Consider the following 16914-nt stretch of genomic DNA (forward strand, 5'->3'; position numbering starts at 1 on the left):
GATGCCGTCAAGGAGGACGTACATCTTGGATTTTGCGAGTAGAGTTTTGGCGCTCGGGCCTTCCGCTTCTTCGTCCACCTCGTCTTTCAAGGCGCGGATAATCGGTGTCATCCAAGAGGGTGGAGTGCTGATGACCATGCTGGTCTTTGAAGCTTTGTCAAGGACGTTGGCTTCTTCCTTTATGGATGGGGCGCGAATTACTTCAAACAATGCACTGGGTGGCAGCGGTTCTTTGGAACCGGCCGTTCGGGCTAACCTGTCGGCCAGATGATTTTCTTCTCGTGGAATGCGTCGCGCCTCCATGCCCAGGAAATACCGTTCCATCTTGCGAGCTTCTTCGATATATTTCTCCATCCTTTCATCAGGGCATTGATATGACTTGCCCATTTGGTTTATCACCAGTTGGGAGTCTCCTTGGATGAGAAGGCGTCGGACTCCCATGGCCTTGGCTAATCGAAGTCCGAGAAGGAGCACCTCATATTCTGCCATGTTGTTGGTGGCATTGAAGTCAAGATGGATGGTGTACTCCAAGATCTTGCCTTAGGGGCTGATGAGTATGACTCCAGCCCCCACACCGTCGAGGCGCTTAGAGCCATCGAACCTCATTATCTAATATGGTTCGGAGGGCTCGGTCTTGGATGCGATTTCTTCAGGCGGGGCTAGTGGAGCATGCCACTCGGCCACAAAGTCAGCCAGGACTTGGGATTTTATGGCCGTTCTCGCTGTGAGTTCCAGCAAGAAGGGAGCCAATTCCGTTGCCCATTTGGTGATTTATCCAGTGGCCTCCTTATTGCCGAAGACTTCCTTGAGTGGGAAGGTAGTTGGTACCATGATGGTGTGGCCCATGAAGTAATGACAGAGTTTTCGAGAGGCCATGAGGAGGGCGTATGCGATCTTCTCGATCTGGGTGTATCGAGCCTTTGCTCCTCCCAAAGCTTCGCTCACGTAATATACCGGGCGTTGTAACCCGTCTTCTTCCTTCAGAGAGCTGCACTTACGGCGACCGGGGTCGCGGCAAGGTACAGGAGCAAAGGCTCCCCCTGCTTTGGGCTCGTGAGAAGTGGAGGGGTCGACAAATAGGTCTTGAGCTCTTCGAAGGCCATTTGAGCTTCGTCGCTCCACTCAAAGTTGTCGAGGCTTTTCAAGGCTTTGAAAAAAGGAAGACACTTCTCGGCTGACCGGGCGACGAATCGTCCCAAGGCCGCCATTCTTCCTGCTAGGCATTGCACATCTTTGACGGAGCGAGGGGGCTCCATCTCTAGGATGGCCCTGATTTTCTCCGGATTGGCATCGATCCCTCGTTGAGAGACAAGGAAGCCCAAGCGTTTTCCTCCTCGAACTCCGAATGGGCAGTTCTCCGGATTGAGCTTTATGCCATACTTGCAGAGAGATTGTCGAAGGTTTCTTGCATGTCCTTGGGATGGGTCTTCGCAATTTGACTTTTGATGACGGCGTCGTCAACGTAGACTTCGGCGTTTCTCCTCAATTGTTCTTTGAGGATGAGGCTGACGACGCGTTGGAAAGTTGCGCCGGCGTTCCTCAAACCAAAAGGCATTATGCGATAGCAGAATGTGCCGATGGGAGTGATGAAGCTGGTCTTTTCCTCGTCTTCCTTGGCCATGTGGACTTGGTGATATGAATAGGCGTCCAAGAAGCTCAACCTTTCGCATCCTGTCGTGGAATCGACCAGTTGGTCGATCCAAGGGAGCGAGTAGTCGTCCTTGGGGCACGCCTTGTTCAAGTCGGTAAAGTCGACACACATTCGCCACTTGCCGTTGGCTTTCTTCACCAAGACCGGATTGGCTAACCATTTGGGGTGCCAAACTTCTCGGATGAGCCTGGTGTGGGAGAGTTTGGCGATCTCTTGTTTGATGAATTCGCTTCGCTCGGTGGAGAGCTTCCGAAGCTTTTACTTTACGGGAGCTTTGTCGGGTCTCTTGGCGAGGCGATGCTCCATGATGTCGCGCGGGACTCCTCCCATGTCGGAAGGTGACCAAGCGAAGAGATCGGAATTCTTTCGAAGTAGGTCGACGACTTCTTCCTCGAGTTTACTTAGGAGGTCGGCTCCAATCTTCACTGTGCGCGTGGCGTCATCTTGGGAGACGCGTACTTCCTTGAGTTCTCCTTCGGGGAGGGGCTCAGGGATGTAGCGCTCCGGTTGATCGGTTTCGGATGCTCCCGCGTTCGAAAGCATGTTGATACTCTTGGATGATTCTCCCTTTTCGACACACTTGGTCTCATGGCGGTAGAGTGTCTTCCTATCGGAAGATTGCTCACCGTGGTCCGTTATCACGCCCTTTGGGCCCGAAATCTTCATGCACAAGAATTTGTGGTGGATGGCGGCGTAGAGACGGTTTAGCGTCGTCCTCCTGAGGATGGCGTTAAAGAAGGCCTCCATATCCACCACGTTGAAGCGCACGAGCTCGGTTCGATGATTTGTGGCGTCTCCAAAGGTCGTGAGGAGTTCAATTTGTCCGAGCGGCTGAATGGAGTTCCCTGGCATGAAGCTGGTGAGGGGATAAAGGGATGGTTGCAACGAGCCGTTCTTGTATCCCCCTTGTGGTTCCATCAGCTTCTTCAATGTGCTCAGATATAGGATGTCCGCGGAGCTTCCGCCATCCACAAGAATCTTCTTGAGCTCACAATTGGCGACGATCGCTGTCACGAAGAGGGCGTCGTCGTGTGGGAAGCGTATCCCCTTGGCGTCTTCCTCGGTGAAGGCAATTGGCACGCTCGCCCACTTTGGTGGTGGTGTCGGGGTGAAGGTTCCCACGACGTTGACTTCGCGAGCATACTCTTTGCGTTGCCGCTTCGATCCCGTCCTATGGCGGAGCCCCCGAGTATCACTCTGATGTGATGCGCGGGTTCCTGAAACGGGAGGTTATCCTCCTTAGGTGCCAGGTCGGCGACAAGGACGTTGGCGGGGCGTGGAGCATCGGCTGTCTTCTCATCCTTGCGTCGGGCTTGCATTCATGCCTGGAACTCTTCGAGAGCCGCGATGAGAGTGTTGCACTCTTCGGTGCTATGGCTTGTCGAGTTGTGGATGAGGCATCTTCCAGTTCCTCCCTCGCTGGGGTGAGGGGGCTTCTTGGGTTGCCAAGTCTTTTGGGACGATGCTTGTCCTTCAACGGCGAAGATCTTTCGGGCTTGGTCGCCGGGGGCCTTTTCTCCCACCTCCTCTTCTTCTTGGAAGATGAAGTAGGCGCAGGGGGTTTGTCGGACGAGGGAGTTCCTTCGGGAGCGGCGCACGGCGCGTCTCCTTGGAAGATTCGGTAGAGCTACCCGGTCGTCTTCGGAGGGTTGCGACTTAGGGCCCGATTCACTTCTCCTTGGAGAAGGCCTTGCATGCATGTGTTGATCACGGTTCGTCGACGGTGGGTTGGTGATTTGGCTTCGTACCTTCGCAAAGAGATGGAAGAAACTTCGGAGGGATTCCCCCGGCTTTTGTTTCACGGCGTATAGCTCGTGAGCTTGCACGGGTTTTTTGAAGTTTACCTGAAAGTTGGCGATGAAGACCTCTTGGAGGCGCTCCCACGAGTGCACGGAGTTCTTCCGCAGGTTATAAAACCAAGTTTGCGCCATCTCGGTGAGCGCGAGCGGAAAAAGGTTGCACATCTCGACGGGACCTTCCCCGGTGGCCCGTATGGCAGTGGAGTAGACATCCAGGAACTGAAGAGGATTTGACTCCCCGTCGTACTACCGTATTGTAGGCGGCTTGAACCTTGGCGGAAAAGGCGTGTCTTGGATCTCCCGTGTGAGCGGGTTAAAAGTCGGCCTGTTCTTCCAGTTCCTTCGGTGGCGAGGTCCTCCTTCGTCGGAGTCGCTTTCGTTGCTAGAAGGGTCGCTTGGAGAGTGACCTCGGCTTTTTCTTGGGGGGTCAGAGCATCGATGGGAATTTCTTTCGCCGCCGGCATGCGGACTCTGCCACTTGCTCATTTCCATGCACGTTGGGGTCTCGTTTTCCGCAAGGCGTAGTTTGAGGTGGTACTTGGTTGCCACCTTGCTCGACCCCGGCAGGGGGAGCAAGGGGCGCTTGCGGGGCATTCACCAAATGAGGTTGGCGTTGAGCATGCGCGACTTGAACAGCACCGTTTGGCGAAAGCCCCCAATAAGGGTGACATCAAGGAGCTCCATGGGCGATCGCGGCGAGCGCCAGCGGAGGCAGACCCGTGTTGGAGGGGTCGTAAGCCGGGACTCCTAGGTTTTCTGGCGCGGATCCTCCAGACGCCACATTGTTTCCTCTTGTAGGTTCCGAGGGCAAGGACACTACCGGTTGTAGGGAAGGTGGCGCGAAGCCGATCGAGCGAGGCATGCCAAGTTCCGTATCCCCTGCGGGGGCGGCAACCGTAGGCAGTTCGCGATCCTTGCCACCACGTCGGCGAGTGTCGAGGGACCGCCTACGACGGTTTCGAGCACCTCGGTTCCTTCTGGGACAGCCAGGAGCGGAGGTGCGACCACGGCTTCCATCGTAGCGACCATGCTTGCGGCGACGTCCGGATTGGTGAGGATTCCTTCTTCCTCGGGAGCCCCTGAGGCGCTTGCTTTCTTTGTTTGCAACCGTGTAGACTTCGCGGCAAGTTGGGCACCTGATGAAGTAGGCTTCGTTGGGGCCATTCAATCTTCAATTGCGGCGAGGGTTCCCCACGGTCGGCGTCACTGTTGTTGTTCTCGACAACAATTAGAGTAAGGGGTTCCAATGCTCGATGGCACAAGTGCGGGTATTAAAGTATGACGTGTATGCCGGCCTTATAACGAAGGTCGCCGTACACTTGGACAAGTTGACACGTCGATATTTTTTGAATAGGTTCGGTCGATCCTGCGGGTACGACTTAATCCTATGTTTGGAAAGGCTTCGAGGGGGTTGTTAACCAAGTGTTTGGGCCGAGCGGATCTTCCCAAGACACCTTTAGCGAGAGATTCGTCGGGGCCGCCTCGTACTTGGACCGAACGTGTCTTTCCAAGTATCGAAGTTAGTATACCCTCGGAATTCTAACCCAACCCCTTCTCTTTGGAGCCCGTGCTAACCAAGCTTAGCTCGAAGCCTCGAAACTAGAGTCTTCTAGAAGGCTTCCTCGAGGCCGGTCAACTTTTAGTCGAGAGCGACGCTCGAGAGCGAACCTTAGAGGGAGCATTCTAACTCTCTCCCCTTGAGTTTAATCAAGTTGAGAGTGAATAATACATGCTCCCATGAGGGGTATTTATAGCCTAGGGGTCCATGACAAAAAACCATGACTACCCTTAAGAGGGAGAGAAAAGTGGGGTAAAATGGTAAAAATAGCTTCTTGTTTCATAACTTTTGTGTGCACCATGTGGGGGGAAAGTGAGGGTTGGTTCATGGTCCACCATGAACCAAAAGCCTCATCCCCGCACCTTTCTTGTCTTCTGTTCTAACTCATTCCAGCCTTGGACCATGACATGAGAAGCTTGACTTGTTGACTTGTCTTCCTTTGCCATGTAGGATTGACTTCGCCACGTGGGCATCTTGTCTCACGCTGGGAAATGTTGACTTAGTCGCCGCCACGTAAGATTTACGGCTCGACAAATATAAGGATTTTATTTTACTGCAACAATACTAAAGTTTGGTTGCTTAATTGATTGAATGAGATGGCATATGCTATTAGCGAACGAAGGGCCTCTTGAGTGACCCCAATCATTTAACAAATCTGACACCATATGTGCCTTCTTTCTTAGTTCAAAATTTCACCGGTTTAGAAGTTAACACCAAATATCATCGGATAAGAAAAAGTACATCACTCCATAACCATCTCATTAATTAGTATATTATCACATTGCTACATCTGAAAACACCAGATCTATGAGTATGTATCTAAAAATAATGTATGCAGGTGAACAACCTGGAAGAGGAACGTCGGCTCAGTTTTACCTGAATCACAACATATTACTTTCAGAGGTGCTCAATTTTTTGCATGAGGGGTAGAATGCCGGTTTAGAAATTGACACCAAATATGATGTGTATGTACTTTGTTTTTTCTCTTTGCAGAATTATGATGCTACTACTCACTTTGATGCCACAATTGTTCTTAATACATAAACAATGTTGAGTCCCTTTAAAAAAAAACAATGTTGAGTGCAACAATTATATAAAAGAGTGTTGACATGGTTTCAAATAAAGAGTGATTATCAGGAGGGTAAAAAAAACTGAGCTTTTAGCATGCACATTCACACAACATTGTATATAGGGATAACATGGTACCTGTATCTTTATGAAGAAATAAAATTCTGATTGGCTTCATTGTGTTCTGGTTATCTGATTACTTGGTTAATCAATGTTGTATACAGGGATAACATAGTACATCCAGCTGCTGTCTCTTGAATGCCTTTTGGAAGCGATTATTATTTTCAAGATTATTATCCATAGCTTCAGGGAAGATTGATGAAGGCTCAAGCACTCAAGAGGCTTGAGCAAAGGTTCAAGAGAAGATAAAAGTATGCAACGTTTTAATAACACTGCAACATTATGTCAAGCTTCATCCGCTAGCCAACGCAACCAAAAGACTGATCTGATGGAAAGGACCAGGCAATTCACTTATACACTTCAACAACCCCCCACCCCTCATGTGTGACGAAGAAGACGAGTCAACACGTGTAAACTCAGAGGTACGCTCTAGAGGCCAATACGTGGACGAGGGGGCACGAGCAATTTTTAGCGAAAGCCAGGACTCGAACTTGAGACCTTTGACTCTGATACCATGTCAAGCTTCATGCGCTAGCCAACGTAACCACAAGACCGATTTGATGGAAAGAGCTAGGCAATCCACTACACATGAAACATTGAATTTTACTATTACAGAAAGGCTTATCAGTAACTGTCGAAAAACAACATTAGTAACGGTTTGGGCCGCCATTGCTCACTTCGTGTTACTGATGATGGGTATCATCAGTAACGGTTGCTACGACCGTTACTGATGTGTCATCATCAGTAACGGTCGCAGTGACTGTTACTGATGTATATATCATCAGTAACGGTCGCGTTGCCACATCAGTGTCGGTCGAGTGACCGGCACTGATACATTTTCGGTATTTAAATTTTTTTTTAAAACCACAGACAATACACAGGAAATACACAGAATTGTATATATGGCACAACACAGATTGTATATACATCACATCACATAAAAATACATATAAAGCCGCATCACAGCACAGCACATCACATCACATCACATCATTTAAACCATACAAATGTATATAAAGCCGCATCATTTAAAGCATATAAAGAATACAAAAGTATCTCACTTCATGACATTGACTACAAAGTGTCAAAATTTCATAGAAGCATAATTACAAACTGTCAAAATTTCATAGAAGCATATAAAGAATACAAATGTATCTCATTTCAAGCTAGGTCCTAATGTTGTGGGTGAACCCTAGACACCACTTGTTTCACGCATTCGTAGAAGTCCACACTAGGCTTGATGACCTCATTGTTGATGAGATGGGCGAACTCCCTTTGAATGTTATCCACGACCCATTTAGGTCGGTGTCCCATTGTCATTCGGGGCCGCCAGTACTCTTCCATCGCCGCGACTGATCCCTTCCACTCAGGCTTGAACATGCTGGCATTCTCCATAAGGATGTGACAGCAGTAGTAGCCACAGAACACATTGCCGGGCGGCTGTTGCTGGCAAGGGAACCTGTGGTTGTGGTGAGGCTCGTCTTTATAGACTTTACCAGCTAGTTTTCCCCTGGTCGCCACTTTCCAGGCAGTATTAATGAGTGATTTGATGGGTTTCCAGAACCTACCTCTAACACCCTTCTTCGGAAGTAGTGATCGAAGTAGTACCCCACGGACGAAGGCAAACAAATGAGTAGTGTGACCAATGGTCTCTTTTTTCAAAAGAAACAAATTTTAGTATCTAAGGGTGTATAAGAAAGACGGAATTAGAAAAAACAGACGGTTCCATATATAAAATTGAACTTACTCCAAATTAAGGAAGAAGAGGATAAAGTCGTGGTCCGCGTATTTCTCGAGACATGCCACCAAATATTTATATGCAAGGGTTCTTCAGGCATTCTTTTCTGGCTCAAGACCGATGTCACCGTAGTTGAACATCGCAGGGTCTAGAATGGCTACTTTTTTAACCTCCATTCGCCGCAGTTCTCTTATTTGGTAGGCAGACCATAGCCTTAAGAGGTTGATATCAAGCTTTTGGCGGTTGAAGAGGTGGAACAGTTCGTTAAACTCCACACCAAAGGTGATAGGACATTCCTGAATGTTTCCGGTTTCTTGGTCAAAGAAGCCATAGTCTTTTGGGATTCGAACATTGATCTGTTGAGCATGCTGTTGAGAACTGGCTGATGCTTGCATGTAGAACTGATGAAGCTCTTGCATCTCTCTCTGGACATGGCACACAGGAAATCTTCGGTGACCATCGGTCTTCCAGGATAGTAAATAAGCATCCGGTCAAACTCCCCACGAAATAGGATCCGTCTTCGAATCTCTGGCCTTGATGGGGGTTCTTCATGAGAATGTCAGGCCTATTATCCTCACAGACTTCAGTTATGTCAAGCACATAGTGCATCTCATCTTGAGTGACATTGGAGGACTCCTTGATGGTCTTGCCGCCGCGCTCCCTCTTTTTATGCCTCCTCTTATTGTCCCATGCCTTCTGCTCCTCTGCCTTGTACTTGTCATCGATCTTGCGGCCACCCATGGACTCAGCGGCACCCAAGAGAGAGAAGGTAGGAGGGATGCTTCCAGCCTGTGCCGACCTTGTGGTCTGGCTATCTTTGAGCTGTGCAGGCATCGACATTGCCCGCTCTTCATCTCCGCCAGTATCGACAGGAGGAAGTATCCTAGGGGAAAGGCTGAGCGGCGAATGAGAAGTACCTTTGTGGGCGGAGGGAGATGGAGTCATAGAGGACCGGCGCTGGTTGTAGAGAGATACCAAGCTCCTAGGCCACATAATGCGGTAGTTTGGACAACCTCCTAGGATATCCACGCCTTCCTCCGGAGGTAATGGGATACCATAATCCCGATGCTCCTCGACGATGGAGTCCACCATCACACTCACTTGTGCGTCGTTCATAAGAATGTCGTGCACCAGTGGCGGTGATTGTCTGGGCATCAGGCGGCCAATGGCACCTACAGGCTTCTCAGGCTTGTCAACGTGGATACGACCCTTCACCGGTGCCTGCGCGTAACAAGAAGAAGGCATATGTGTGTAAGATCTTTATTCATGAAGGTAAGGAGTGAAAAAGAGTTTGAAAAGTATGCTTACAAGGATGTTGTCGCTCGGACCCAGATCGTTATCCTGAATGCCCTCGCTTGGGTCCGGTTGGCTAGCGGGGGGGGGGGGGGGTCGTCCATACTTGTGTCGGAGGCTTTCACTCCTCCCGCGAGTATGGCGCCAAGGGCGGGGTGGTCTTTGGCCAATGCCGACACCAAATGATGGACGGCTTGCACTGCATATTCCCGCGACACCTCTTGAGACATGATAGATGCCTGCTCTCGCGCCTTCGCCTTAGCCTGTTCTATTATTTCAGCAGAAGCGGGGAGCTTTTTCTGGATCCTGCTTCGCTTCGGAGCAGGCGGGAAATAATCATCTCAGTAGCCCCCTTCGCCTTCCCCTAGAACACGGCCCGTGTGCTCTGCCTTTTGCAAGCCGGCGGTCACATCCTCCTCCCATTTGTGGGTATTTTCTTGTTATCATATAAGACAGGACGTGAGTCTATATGGATCAGGAGTGTCATAATTAACGCCGAAAGCAAATAAATGCACGTGAACCCTTACCATAAATTTTTTAACAGGCAGCTGCATTGGCTCAATGCCCGCCCACTCCTCGGGTGTCATGTGCTGACATGCATATTCTCTAGCACGTTGGTCCTCCAGCATGTCTTGCACTGAAGGCACCCTGCCTGCCACCTCGAGAATTCGGTCCTGCTTGCGCCAGACCTTCTTCTTCCCGTCTTTCCTGCACTCCCTAGCCTGTGGTTCAAGGGCTTCCTCAAGCGCAACGCCCTCATACGTTCACTCTTCGCAATGAAGACAGGGTTAGATGATTCCTTCTTGAATTTTTCCCATTCGGCCTCATCAGTTACCGATGGCCATTTCTTCCTGATGATCTCATAGGGTTTGTCCATCCACTTTCTAGTGGTGGTTTTCCAATTAGCAAGTCCATTGCGCACTGCTATGTTGACGGCCGCTACGAATCGATCGCGCCACTCGTCAGTGACTTGGAACCTCCTTGCAACGTCCGCGATGCACGTGTTTCTAACGACTTCGGAGATGTCACTCCACTCGTCAGTGATCTTGCAATACTTACATGCAACGGCTCCATAGGTCGTTGCGAACCTCCGGGTGACCACGTAACAGAACTCCTTCAAGTTGTGGCTCCCCCTCGGCGTCTTCTTCCTTGGCTTCTTAGTGGGAGTTTCAGAAGGCTGCGGGTTACTCTCTTCCACCCATCGCTCGTTGTCACGCTCTTCTGAAAGAGAGCTACCTGAGCCAGAGCTGGCAATTTGCTCTCCCGATGAAGACTCTTCATCGACACAATCTACCTCCTCCCGATCAAGAACTGGTTTCTAGCTACTCTTGCCCATTTCGTACCTATGCCATCAAAACCATCAAATATATATCGGCCAAAAAATTCGACATGACCTATGCTAAAAAACTAGCAAATTTTCTCTACTAGGAGCTCGAAACCTGCATAAAAACCCACCCGCATATGTACCCCCTCGGCACGATGGCCGACCCCTTCTCCAATGACCCGACACGATGGTCAGGCCCACAATTCATTACTCAATTCTCCAAATTAGCATATAAAACCGCTATATAAAAAACTACATGTATAGCATCTAAAAAACTACATGTATAGCATATAAAAAACTACATGTATAGCATATAAAAAACTACAATGCATATACTCATGTGTGCTATATATTATCAAATGCATATACTCATGTGTGCTATATATTACAATACATAAAAATTCATGTAAAATGTGCTCACTACAATGCTCTGTAACTCAATACTATATCAAATTCACCATGGTAAATAAAATGTATCCATGTTACAAATTAGCTATTACAATATGTGTGCCCATCTAACTCAATACTACATCAAACTAATTTGATAGAAACTAATTTTGGTAGGGTGCTCTAATTTGATAGCAACTAATTTGACTGCAACTAATTTTGACAGAAACTAACCCTAACCCTAACAGCGGAGGCAGAGGGGAGCAAGCGCAGCTGGGGTTGGAGGAAGACGGCGTGGGGTCGGGTCGTCGCGAAGGGAGACGGCGCAGGCTCGGGGACGGCGGCGCGGGGTCGGGTCGTCGCAGAGGAAGACGCCGGCGCCGGGTCAGGCGGCGCGGAGGAAGACGGAGCGGCGTCGGGCTCGGGGTCGGAGGAGGGCTCGGGGATGACGGCGCGGGCTCGGCGAGGGCGGCCGGAGGAGGGAGACGACGCCGCGGGCTTGGGACCGGACGACAGCGCGGGCTCAGGGACGGCGGCGGGAGGAGGGAGACGACGGCGCAGGCTCGGGGACGGTGGCGGGAGGAGGGAGAGGGCGGAGCGGGCTCGAGGCGGCACGGGCTCGGGGTCGACGGCAGCGGCGAAAAAATCCGGCAGGGCTTCGCCTCTCCTAGGGTTAATCGCCCACTGCTGGTCGCTCTGTGTGTTGAGGACGCGCGGGCGGAATAACCCTAGATTTTGCTAAGTGTTCCTTTATATACCCTATACACATCAGTAACGGGTAGATAAGGGAGGAGACCGTTACTGATTATCCTTCAGAAAGCGCTCGCCACTGATGTTCTCCGAAGTGCAATGCCCATCTACTCATCAGTAACGGGCGCGTAGAAGCCTGACCGTTACTGATGAGTATAGGCATTCATCAGTAACGAGCGCATAGCAGCCTGACCGTTACTGATGAGTAGAGGACATGGACTCCATTTCTCTAGTATTTGTACACCATGGAATTCATGTATTTAAAGTTTGATGAATAAAATCATGCATTTCTCTCGTATTTGTGCTAAATTAAATTCAAAAAATTCATCACATGCATACACAAACGTACATCGATCACACATAATTTCACTTAGTACAAAGTTTGCATTAAGATTCAGTACGAGTACATTTTTAAAATGTGACTACTAGTGTTTCTCCTTCCTTCGGTAAATCATAACTTGACTCCTTGCAGAATTGCTTCTGAGGTAGGGTTTTTGCGGTATTTTCTCGCTCTCGCTCCCATCACTTCTTCTTTTCCCTATCCTTTTCCTCGTTAATATCGTGCGTTCCGCTTCTTCGTCATCTGCGGCGGTCGTCGGATCATGAAAACCTTCGTAGTCTTCTTGTGAAATAACTCCGTCGACTCCAACAATGCTTATTTTCCCTCTTCTTACTACGATGCGGCCTTTATTTGCCGGGTCGTCTATGTAGAATACCTGCTTGCATTGTTTAGCAAAGACCCATGGTTCCTCTCTTGCCCGGATTTTTCTCACGTCAACTTGTTCACAAGGGATCTCAGGAGGTAGCACCATCGTCGTGAACTTGTGACTTTCTTCTTTGTCACCTTTGGTCCATCTTACACGGAACATTGGGATCTTTGTGATCGAGTACTCCAATTCCCAGATCTCCTCGATAACGCCGAAGAACGCTTTGGTTTTGCTGTTGTCGTCGGCCGCGGTCTCAGAAGTCATGATTACACCACTATTTTGATACGTGCTTTTACGGGCTTGAGACGCAGTGTAGAAGTTATAGCCGTTGATCGCATATGATTGCCAAGTAGAGACGTGGTAAGCAGGTTCCCGTGACAAACATGCAACCATCTCTTCTGATACATTGGTCGTCTTCCTGCCGTACCAATAATTCTTCAGCCATGCTGCGAATGTTTTATTGTGCTCCCAGTGGATCCAGACTTCTCCTCTTTTAGGGTTTTCATTTCGCAGTTGTTCCATGTGCATTTCCTGATAAGGCCGGCAGCAATCGACAGTTTGCAACACAATCAGATGTGCTCTTTCAAAGTCAGCTTCCCTTCCTCTTCCATAGACATTAAGGTATGTATGTCCAAGGCCACCTTCGCCATCGAGCTTGCCCTTGTGCCGTGATTCGGGAACACCTATTGATTTCTGGTCGGCCAACAAATCCGTGCAGAACTCGATGCACTCTTCTGCCCTAAAGCCTTCCATGATGCTACCTTTCGGACGCGATCTGTTACGAACGTAGCGCTTCAGAACCCCGTTGTATCGTTCAGAGCCATACATGTTATGCAGGAACGAGGGCCCTAGGGACAAGATCTCATCGCATATGTGGATCATTAGATGGACCATGATATCGAAGAATGAGGGAGGGAAGAACATCTCGAGCTCGCACAGAATCTGTTTCATACTATCCTTCAGTATCTGGCATCGTCTAACGGTGATTGACTTCTGTGAGATGCTATCAAAGAAGTCAGAAAGCTTCATGATTGTCTCCCTTACGTGAGGCTCCATGATACCTCTGATTGCGACTGGAAGTAACTGAGTGAGTATGACATGGTTGTCGTGAGACTTTATGCCAGATAGCTTGTGACTCTTCATGTCAACTAGATGCTTGATGCTCGACGAGTAATTCGATGTGACTTTAATGCCAAGCAGGCACTGGCACATCCTATGCAACTCGTCTTTGTACAGGTTTTAACATGCAAGGCAACACCGCGTGGTCACCGTCACGAAACCATTCTTGTCGGCTACCGACACTTGATCTTTGCCCCACAACTCTTTTCTGATAGACATGAGTTCCAGGTCCTTCCGTGCATTGGGTCCATCTTTCGTCTTTTCTGAAATGTTCATCAGCAACCCCAGCACGCTGTCGCATATATTTTTCTCCACGTGCATGACATCTATGCTGTGGCGGCATTCTAAATGTGCCCAGTACTCCAGGTCCCAGAATACGGACATCCTTTTCCACACGATGCCTTCAGGATTCTTATATTTTTTCGCAGCAATCTTTCCGGGGACAACTTCAAGATCGTTCACAATTTCGAGAATTTGCATACCAGACTTCTCCTTCGGCGCTGTCCCGTGCTCCGTCTTCCCATTGAACCTTTCCTTGTCATCCCTGCAAGGGTCTTTAGCATCCTACCACTTTCGGTGGCCCATGTAAACAATTTTGGATGAAGCGGGCAACTTCTCCGATGTCGTGTTTTCCCGGCACTTTGTACAGGCCTTGTAGCCATGTGTCACCTACCATGAAGTATTTCCATTCGCGAGGTAGTCATGCACGCAGGTCAGAAGCGCTGCTCTCATCGTGAAGTACTCCCTCCTGTTTGCGTCCCAAACCACTCTGCCAGGGTTCCAAAGCTGCTTCAGCTCATCCTTCACTAGCTGCAGATACACATTTAGGTCAGCTCCCGGTTGCTTTGGACCCTGTATGAGCATGCACATGTGGATGTACTTTCTCTTCATGATTAACCATGGAGGAAGGTTGTAGACAAACAAGATCACTAGCCATGTGCTGTGCTTGTTGTTCATGTTTCCGAAAGGATTTATCCCGTCAGTGCTGAGACCGAGCCTTAGGTTTCTGCGCTCTGCCCCGAAATCAGGAAATGCCGTGTCGAAGTTCCTCCATTGAGTCCCATCGGCAGGGTGTCTTAGGACCCTAGCTTCCTCCACACGGTAGTGCCCGTCAGGATCGAATGCAGCCTGCGCCGGATCGTGATGGACGAGATACCTCGCGTCCTTAACGTTCTGCATCCAACGCTCAACTCGGCCACCTGCCGTAAGATACCAGAGAGTCTTTGCCGGCCTATCCTTCATCACTTCTTCCCCATCGTCTTCCCCAGCTCTAGCGTTTTTCTTCTTGTATCTCGATGCACCGCATATGTGGCAGCTCTCATGGTTCTCGTACTCTCCAATGTATACCATGCAGTCGTTTGGACATGAATGATGTTTCACGTAATCTAATCCAAGCGGGCATTTAATCTTTTTTGCTTCGTATGTGCTCTTGGGCAACTTGTTTGGTTGTGGAAAAACCGAAGCAAGGTAACTCAACAAGTCCGTGAAGCCCTTGTCTGACCAGCATGATGCTGCCTTCAGCCTCAAAAGTTCGAGCGTCACTTCGAGCATGTTGTTTTCTTCGTCAGCTCCATCATACAAGGGTGTGTTTGCGTCCTCCAAGAATTTTTTGAACTGAGCAGACTCTGCCTCATCTTCGGGGTCCTCCAGCTGCTCCCGTAGGTACGGGTCATCTAGCATTTCAGCAATCCTGCCACGTGGAGCTCCTTCACCTTCCACATTAGCCTCCCCATCGACCCTTGTTTCTTCCTCGAAACATTCGCCAGATCATACCGCAGGACATCTTCATCTTCGCTACCGCTACCGACATCAACCGCATCCTCCCCGTAACAAATCCAGTGAGAATAACCTTCCACAAAACCCGATGCCAGCACATGCATCTAAACATCTTCATGCTTCATCATGCATGTGTTTCCACATTTGCGACATGGACAACGCATCATCACAAGTCCTTTTCGTTTCATATCACCTTTCGCGACTCCAAATTGGGAAACTTCGGAGAGAAATTGGAGGCCGGCGTGATAGATCGAGAGGGAGAGGGAAGCTTCGGGGTCGAGAATCGGAGCTCGCCGACCGCCGGAGCTCCAAAGATCAGGAGGGAGAGGAAGGGAGAGGGAGGAGGGGCTACCTGGGGCGCTCGCCGGCGGCCATGGCGCTGTCGGGCAGCGCTTCGCCGTCGCCGGAGAGAAGGGGCCGCAGCTGGTCCGTTACGACGCGCAGCGCGACTAGCTGCGGCTCTGCTCTTCGTATTTAAACTGCGACGATCATCAGAGGCGGTCGGGAATTGGGCGACCGTTACTGATACTAGTGGGTACATCAGTAACGGTCGCGTTAGGTCGACCGTTACTGATGCGTGGTTCATCAGTGGCGGTCGCCTGTGTCTCGCGAGGTATGATGGTTCATCAGTGGCGGTCGCCTCGCGCGACCGCCACTGATGTATGGCTGGGCGGGGACGGACAGACCCCGCTCTATTCATCAGTAACGGTCGCGGCCGCGACCGACACTGATGTTGTTCATCAGTAACGGTCGCGCCGGACCCGTTACTGCTGTGCCGTGCATATAGACCGTTTTGTAGTAGTGTTTCTTCCGATCGAACTCTTTGTCATAAACTGCCAACTGATGAAAGATTTATTTTATATCTTCCGTTCATATTCCTCTGTGCATTCTCTGTTTCAATTCATTAAAATAGAGAAGCATTTGCATGTGGTCCTTAGGTTACTGCTAAGTAACCTTAAAGATTTGATACGTGTTTTGCTCTTATTGTCAGGCTGGACATAGGTGATAGGTGCTCCTGCTAGACCTAACCATTTGGAGTTGAAGTTCGTAAAGTTAGATTTTTAAGATGTGGAAACTATGACTGTTAGCTAGAAGTCCACACATCCAAAAAAGGCAACGGTTGCTACAGATGGCCATTGTTATAAATCAAATCACCAAAAAAGAAGACAATTTGTGATCTTCTACTCAGTGGGCACGTCCAGCACTAGCTAGCATCACAATCAGCTTCATGACCAGCATGAGCATCATCATCGGCTTTACGGTCAGCATCAATATCACTGTCAACATCATCTATTCCATCATTCTGGATTGATTGTGATCTAGCATATGCATGTGACGAACCAGGTGTCCTCTACAAGAAGCCATGATAATTAGTTATTATGCTTGTCCATAAGAAACCATAATGTGAGACCGTAGCCAAAAACAAAACAAAATTGTACTTTGCCGCATATAATTTTTACGTGTCTAATCTGGTGTAAGGATAAGCCAACACTTATAGCTCTCCCAGGAACTAAATAAACCAAAAAATTACTAAAAGTAAGGTTACCCTAAGTGTTACAATATTGAACATGAAGCCTTATGGCAACCTTATTTGTGCCTAAATGGATCCCCGGTTGATTTTTCA

Source organism: Brachypodium distachyon, chromosome 4, assembly GCF_000005505.3.
Source record: "Brachypodium distachyon strain Bd21 chromosome 4, Brachypodium_distachyon_v3.0, whole genome shotgun sequence".
NCBI lineage: Eukaryota > Viridiplantae > Streptophyta > Magnoliopsida > Poales > Poaceae > Brachypodium > Brachypodium distachyon.